The sequence below is a fragment of the Mercenaria mercenaria genome, chromosome 15 (genome assembly GCF_021730395.1).
Source record: "Mercenaria mercenaria strain notata chromosome 15, MADL_Memer_1, whole genome shotgun sequence".
Classification (NCBI taxonomy): Eukaryota; Metazoa; Mollusca; class Bivalvia; order Venerida; family Veneridae; genus Mercenaria; species Mercenaria mercenaria.
In genome coordinates, this window is record NC_069375.1 from 13,604,802 (window position 1) to 13,613,856 (window position 9,055).

Below are 9,055 nucleotides of genomic sequence, written 5' to 3' on the forward strand. Positions count from 1 at the left end.
TCTGCCTAGACCAAACTTGTAAAATTTCTGTGAGATGTGATATTTCCCAAAATAATTGCAGCTATAGATATAGATTGTATACTGTTTGAAAGTCATATTACAAAATTTCGTGTATTTTATGTTTATGCAACAAAGGTTCTAAGTCCATGGAGTTATGCAACAAAGGTTCTAAGTCCATGGAGGTAGGACACTTGTTGCATTTAAACCATGATTTGCGAATCATTTTTGCATAAATATATTGATTTCACATACCTGATAACTTTAAAAATTATTAATATAATGTATTTGCATTATACTTGTTTTCTTTTTATTATCCGAAACAACCATCAAAGCCCTGAACTCGTTAATGTCAACTCATTGTGGAGTTAGACCCAATGGTGCATACGTGAAGTACCATTTTTTTTCAGTCTTAAACAGAAGAATACGCTGCTCTGGGAGTTAACCATTTGTGGAATGTTTTCTTTTAGCCAAAAATGCCATTTTGGCCACCTTTTTGCACGGACCCCTTCAATTATAATACGAAATTTATTTTGAAACTATTTCTGAAATGCCTAGTTCCAAGTATGGAAATATCTTATATCCGATGCATATACGGACACTTTCAGACAACATCAAAAAGGAGCTTTGGAACGATTGACAAAGTTCTAAAATTCTCCATATACATTTGCTCCGTTACGGACCCCTGATGGATCTGTGATGATTCATAGTTCAAATATTTTTTGATAGATGAAAAGCTGATATGTTGTGCTAAAGCCCAGGTATTTTCAAAGCACCAAACAGTGATGAAAACTGACGCCACATTAGCACCCCCGCTTCCCCCCCCCCCCTCACCCCTCCCCACTTAGCGTGACCCCTGACTATCGCCAGTGCAAATGCGACATTCGTTTTCATGTTTAACCTGTCTTCTTTCATTTTCTTTACTTTCGGATATAACTGAAGATCGAGTGACGTGTCATTTTCTTTGCTGTCGAAAACATACCTATTCCTGGCAAGATTGTATGACAATGTGCCTAGTGTCCTAAGGATATTAGGGAAATCTTATTATTTTATTGTTAAAAATGAGTGGATTCTTTGGATATATTTTAACACTTCTGTACGAAAACAGACGTTTGACAAAAAATAGGAAATCATTTTATTGTCCTTTCCGCACCTGTAACGTAATAAAACGTATAAGCGTTTGATGACCATTTCACTCTTCCGTAGAATCAACATTTTATTACACGAATCTATTTTGAAATTATTTCTGAACTTTCTATGTCTGCAGCTCTCAAATACGGAAATATCTTAAATCCCAAACTTATACATACACTTACAGACAGCATCAAAAAGAACCTTTTGAACGAATTAACGAAGTTCCAAAAATCTCCATATACGCTTGCTCTGTTATGGACCTCTGTGGGATTTGTGATTTTTTTCAACAAGGACCTTTTGAACGAATTAACGAAGTTCTAAAAATCTCCCTATACGCTTGCTCCGTTACGAACCCCTGTGGGATTTGTGATTATTTCGAGTTCAAATCTTTTCTCATAGACGAAAAGCTGACATATCGTGCTTAAGCCCAGGTGTTTTCAAAGCATTCGAAAATGCTGACAATTGACTCTCTATAAGCAAAAAATTAAAGAAGTCCACGCGCATACATTTTGAAGTGGTGACGCCTGGTTGTGGCGCCTTACTATCGACCAATGCAAACGCGACATTCGTTTTCAAGTTTAGCCTGTCTACCATTTCAAGCTTCCGTAGAATCAACATAGGATATATGACACCAAATTCATTTTGAAATTATTTCTTATATGTCTAGGTCTGCAGCTCTAAAATACTGAAATTTCTAACATCCGAGACATATACAGACAACATCAAGGACCTTTTGAACGATTTGACGAAGTTCCGGAAATCGACATATACAATTACTCCGTTACGGACCCCTGTGGGATTTATGATTATTTGGAGTTCAAATATTTTTTTCATAGATGAAAAGCTGACATGTCGTGCTAAAGCCCAGGTATTTTCAAAGCATCAGAAAGTGCTGAAAATTGACTTTGCAGTGGTGACACCTGAGCGTTATCCCTGACTATCGACCAATGCGTATGCGACATTAGTTTTCAAGTTTAGCCTGTCTACCTTCATTGTTTTTACTTCCGGAAATAGCTGAAGGTTAAGTGACGTTATTTTCTGTGATATCAGAAGCATACCTATGCCTTGCGAGATTGTATGAAAATGTACCTGGTGTCCTAAGGATATTAAGAAAATTATATGTTTTACTCAAAATGAGTGTTTTTATCACATTTTTAATAAGTTTGTTCGTAGAACAGACTTTTAAGATAAAAACGGCTATGGAAATGCATGTCAGGAAATCAGTTTATTGTCCTTTCGGCACGTGTAAAGTAATAAAACATATTAGCGTCTGATAGCTTTTTCACGCTTCCGAAGAATCGAAATTTATACCACAAAATTCATTTTGAAATTATTTTTTAATGTCTACATCTGCAAGTCTTAAATACGGAAATATCTTATATCCGAGGTATATACTGACGCATTTAGACAACACCAGAAATATCTTTTGAAATATCTCCATATACCCTTGCTCCGTTATGGACCCCTGTGGAATTTGTGATTATTCCGACTTCAAATATTTTATCACAGATGAAAAGCTGACATACCGGGCTAAGGTGCAGGTATTTTCAAAGTGCGGAAATTAACAGTCCATTAGCAATAAATAAATGAAGTCCATGTGCATACATTTTGAAGGGGTGAACCCTGCGCGTGACTCCTGACTTTTGACCATTGCAAATACAACATTCGTTTTCTAGTTTAGCCTATGTCCTAAGGATATAAGGAAAATCGTATTTTTTTTTAAATGAGTACTTTTTCGACATTTTTGACACGTTTCTTCGAAAACAGACGTTTAAGATCAGATTAGCTATCAAAATGAATTTCAGGAAATATGTTTATTGTCCTTTCAGCACCTGTAACGTAATAAAACGTATTAGCGTCTAATGGCCCTCTTACGCTTCCGAAGAATCAACATTCGTGACACAAAATTCATTTTGAAATTATTTCTGAAATGTCAAGGTCTAACTTTTAAATACGGAAATATCTTACTTCCGAGGCATATACCGACACTGTCAGACAACATAAAAGGACCTTCTGAACGCCTTGACGAAGTTCCAAAAATCTCCAGATCCTTAGGACATCGGGCACATATTCATGCAATCTGGCCCGGCACATGTATGTATTTGACAACACAGAAAAAGATCTCAATCGACCCTCAGTTATTCCCGGAAGTAAAGAGAATGAAAGTAGAAGGGCTAATTGAAAACCAAGGTCGAATTTGCATTGGTCAATAGTCAGGGGTCACGCGCAGGGGTCATCCCTTCACAATGTATGCGTGTAGACTTCTGTTTTGTTTTGTTTTTTGTTAAAAGTGAGCTTCTCTTCACCCATTTCTGACAATTTGAAATACCTGGGCTAAGCCAAACATGTCAGCTTTTTATATACGAACAAATATTTGACCTCGCACTAAACACAAATTCCACAGGAATCCGTAATGGAGCAAGTGTATTTGGAGATTTTTGGAACTTCGTTAAATCGTTCGAAATGACGTTTTGATGTTGTCTGAAATTTCAGTGAATGTCTCTGATGTAAGATATTTCAACATTTGAGAGCTGCAGTCTCAGATATTTCAGAAATTATTTCAAAATGAATTTCCTATGATAAATGTTGATTCTACGGAAAGGGCAATCTACGGAAGCTTGAATGGGTCCTCAGACGCTAATAATTTTTACTACGTTTATGTAGGTGTTCGACAACATAGAAATGATCTCAATCGATCCAAAATGTTTTGTTACGTTACAGGGGCGTAAATGATATACACATTTCCTAAAATGCATTTTCTATAGCTTTATTTACCTGAAACGTCTGTTTTAGTAGAAACGAGTCAACAAATGTCGAAATGTATGATTATGATTATGTATGTTTTTCACAACATAGAAATGATCTCAATCGATCCAGAGTGATTAAAAAAGGAAAGAAAATGAAAATAGAAAGGCTACATTTGACAATGAAGGCCGAATTTGCGTTGGTCGATACTCAGGCTTCACGCACAGGGCTCACCCCTTCAAAATGTATGCGCGTGGACTTCTTTTCTTTTTCTTTCTCTCTTTTTTTGTGCTGAATAAGGAGTAAATTTTCACCCATTTCTGACCATTTGAAATACATGTGCTTTAGCTTGATATGTCAACTTTTCACCTAAAAACAAATATTTGACCTCAGAATAAATAGAAATCCCACAGGTGTTCGTAACGGATCAAGTGCTTTTGGAGATTTTTGGAACTTGGTCAAATCGCTCAAAGCGGGAAATTTGATGGTGTCCGAAATTTTCAGTATATGTCTCTGAGGTAAGATCTTTCCATATTGGAGAGCTGCTGACTTAGACATTTAATGAATAATTTCAAAATAAATTTCGTGTCATAAATGTTGATTCTACGGAACCCTAAAAGGGCCCTCATACGCTAATATGTTTTATTACGTTACAGGTGCGGAAATGATATACACATTTTTTAAAAATGCATTTTCTGTAGCTATTTTCAACTGAAACGTCTGTTTAAGTACAAACGTGTCAACAAATGTTGAAAAAAACCCATCATTTTTAATACAAAAATGATATTCCTAATATCCTTAGCACACCGGGTTCATTTTCATGCAATCTCGCCCGGCTTATGTATGTTTTTGACAACATAGAAATAATCCCAATCGATCCAACGTTATTAAAAGAGGTAAAGAAGATGAAAGTAGAAAAGCTAAACTTGACAATCCAGTTTGAATTTGCATTGGTCGATACTCAAATGTTTTTTCTACGGAAGTGAGGAAGGGCCCGCAGACGCTAATACGTTTTATTACGTTACAGGTGCGGAAATGATACAGATATTTCCATAAATGCATTTTCTATAGCTATTTTTATCTCAAACGTCTGTTTAAGTAAAACGAGTCAAAAAAATGTCGAAAAAAATATTTTTAGTTCAAAAATGATATTCCTAATATGGCTAGGACACCGGGCATATTTTCATGAAATATCGCCCGGCTTATGTATGTTTTTGACAGCATAGAAATGATCTCAATAGACCCCAAAGTTATTCAAAAAAATAAAGAATATGAAAGAAGAAAGGCTAATTTGACAATCAAGGTCGAATTAGCTTTGGTCGATACTTAAATGTTGATTATAAGGAAGCGTGAATGGGCCTTCAGACGCTAATACGATTTATTACGTTTATGTATGTGTTTGACAACAAAGAAATGATCTCAATCGATTCCAACGTATTCAAAGAAGTAACGAAAATAAAAGAAGACAGATTGAATTTGAAAATCAAGGTCGAATTTGCGTTGGTAGAAACTCAAATGTTGATTCTAAGAAAGCGTGAAAGGGCCCTCAGACGCTAATACGTTCTATTACGTTACAGGTGCGGAAATGATATATACAAAACAAAAATGCATTTTCTATACCTATTTTTATCTGAAACTTCTGTTTTAGTAGGAACGAGTAAACAAGTGTCGAAAAAACAATATATTTTAATACAAAAATGATATTCCTAATATATATCCTTAGGACACCGGCGCATTTTTATGCAATCTCGCCCGGCTTATGTATGTTTTTGACAACATATAAATTAATGATCTTAATCGATCCAAAGTTATTCATACAAGTAAAGAAAATTAAAGTAGAAAGGCGAAACTTGACAATACAGTTCGACTTCGCGTTGGTCGATACTCAAATGTTGATTCCACGGAAGCGTGAATGGGCCGTCAGACGCTAATTCGATTTATTACGTTTATGTATGTGTTTGACAACACAGAAATTATCTCAATCGATTCAAACTTATTCGAAGAGGTAACAAAAATGAAAGCAGATAATCTAAACTTGACAAGATTTCTAAAATCTAAAAGTTAGTCATCTAAAGACTCCAGTTTGTATGAAAAGCTTATAATTTGACAGTCACTTATGTAAATTTGGTAAGAATTACCTACAGTAATGCTACTGGATCATATTACTATTTTGACTGAAAGATATGACAGAGAAATTAATACTTGGTTTTTAAACTGTGTACAATTATAAAATGGTTATTTAAAACATGTAGATCTATGTATATGTTTGAACAATTATATGTATGTTTACACAATAATAGGTACATGTTTTATGCAATATAAATGTTTATAATTTTGATATGTTTTTGGTATGCATAGTTCAATTAGTCAGCTTTAGTAACCATACACCCCTAATAATTAAACGACTAATTATGCTTTTTTTTCTTTTCTCATATTCATGAACAATTTGTGAATATGGTATATATGTACTCCATAGAATTTATCTCAAAAAGGTACCTTACCAAAATGAAAAATTTATTTGTCTATTTAAAAATACTTGTTACAATAATAACATGTTAATTTAACGTTACACATTTATTTTTAAGTTAACATGAATAGTTTGTTAACACAACAGTGTCTACTCCTATGTCATATATGTATACTGTACTTGTTTTAAACAGAACAACAGTTATTTAGAAATCTGAAGGAAGTACAGTAGATTCCAACTCTAAATTTTACTATTTAGATAAAAGTTATTTCCCAAAAAGACCTCTTCCCCTACTTATCTATTGACTATTGCTACTGATTGTTAGTTTACAACTATAAATATTTATTTGAATTCTTCTTAGAACAGAAGAATTTTCATAACATCTGGTAATTCTACCGACAAATCAAGTCAGATTTGCCCTTGTGGTTTCGTTTTCGGTCAAGGGTAGATCATCTGTACTTGACATCAGAATAGATAGATTTTCTATATTTTTTTACTAGCATGCAACTGCCAACTTAGGTAAAGTACGTCACTTACCCCTTCTTGATAGTTAAATCGCAAGCTGACGGCAAAATTCCAACTGCGAAATTGAGATTGCTGTCCTTTTCAAGATTTTAAATTTAAACTCCACAAAATGACACAATTGCTGAGAATTCTATTTATTAATATCTCTATCCACATTAACACCATTTTGTGACACTGAATTTGGCCCCTCTTAATCATGGAACACTGTTTTACTGGTAGACCACGTGTGTGGGACATTAAAAGTGAATTAAGCATGCTTTTTCTCAAAAATCACACGGTCAATGATTATGACACATTAACTTATATGTCTGACCTAGCAACATATTTACGGTCATTATAATTCTACACAGAAGCGCGTGCAAATATCCTAACCAATCAGAAACTTAGATACTGAGTGAGGTAATAAAAATTTCTTATTATAGACTAGGTTACGATGAATAGATTCTGAACAAGATGAAACTTAAACGCCGATTCCTTCACCTTTTTAAATAAAAGTTGTCCTCTACTGATCACGTGTTTTTATTATTATTGAAATGTGAATCTCATGTTTATGTTACATTATGTACATACTGAGAATTTAATAATAAACTTGCATTACTATCAATACCAATACAATCAAGGTCGAATTTATGTTGGTCGATACTCAAATGTTGATTCTACGGAAGCGTGAAAGGACCCTCAGACGCTAATACGTTTTATCACGTTATAGGTGCGGAAATGACATTTATAGACATTTCCAAAAATGCATTTCCTATATCTATTTTTATCTGAAACGTCTCTTTTAGTACAAACGTGTCAAATTATTTCGAAAAAAATACCATTAAAATACAATGATATTCCTAATATCTATAGGACACCGGGCACATTTCCATGCATTTCGCCCGGCTTATGTATGTTCTTGACAACATAGAAATGATCTCAGTCTATCCAAAGTTATTCATACAAGTAAAGAAAATCAAAGTAGACAGGCGAAACCTTACAATACGGTTAAAATTTGCTTTGGTCGATACTCAAATGTTGATTATACGGAAGCGTGAAGGGGCCTTCAGGCGCTGATATGATTTATCACGTTTATGTATGTGTTTGACAACATAGGAATGATCTCAATCAATCCAAAGTTATTTAAAGAAGTAAACAAAATGAAAGTAGAAAGGCTAAACTGGACAATCCAGTTCGAATTTGCGTTGGTCGATACTCAAATGTTGATTCCAAGGAAGCGTGATTGGGCCGTCAGACGCTGATACGATTTATTACGTTTATGTATGTGTTTGACAAAACAGAATTAATATCATTCGATTCAAACTTATTCAAAGAAGTAACGGAAATGAAAGGAGTCAAGCTGAACTTGACAATCAAGGTAGAATTTTCGTTGGTCGATACACAAATGTTGATTCTACGGAAGCGTGAAAGGACCCTCAGACGCTAATCCGTTTTATTACTTTACAGGTGCGGAAATGATATAGACATTTCCAAAAATGCATTTCCTATATCAAATTTTATCTGAAACGTCTCCCTTTAGTACACACGTTTCAACAAACCTCCAAATAACAATAATTTTCAATACAAAAATGATACTAATAATATCTATAGGACACCGGACACATTTTCATGCAATCTCGCCCGGCGAATATATGTTTTTGACAACATAGAAATGATCTCAATCGATCCGAAGTTATTCAAAGAAGTAAAGAAAATGAAAGTACAAAGGCTAAAGTTGACAATTCAGTTCGTATTTGCGTTGACCGATACTCAAATGTTGATTCTAAGCAAGCGTGAATGGACCCTCAGACGGTAATACGTTTTATTACCTTACAGGTGAGGAACTGATATAGACAAAAAGCATTTTCTATATCTATTTTTATCTGAAACGTCTGTTCTAGTACAAACGAGTCAACAAATGTCGAAAAAACAATCATTTTAGTACAAAAATAATATCCCTAACACATGTATATATCCTTACGACACGGGGCACATTTTCATGAAATCTCTCCCGGCTTATGTATGTTTTATAACAACATAGAAATGGTCTCAATCGATCCAAAGTTATTCAGAGAAGTAAAGAGTATGAAAATAGAAAGGCTAGATTTGTCAATCAAGTTCTAATTTGCGTAGGTCGATACTCAAATGTTGATTCTACGGAAGCTTGAATGAGCCCTCACACGCTAATACGTATTATTACGTTTATGT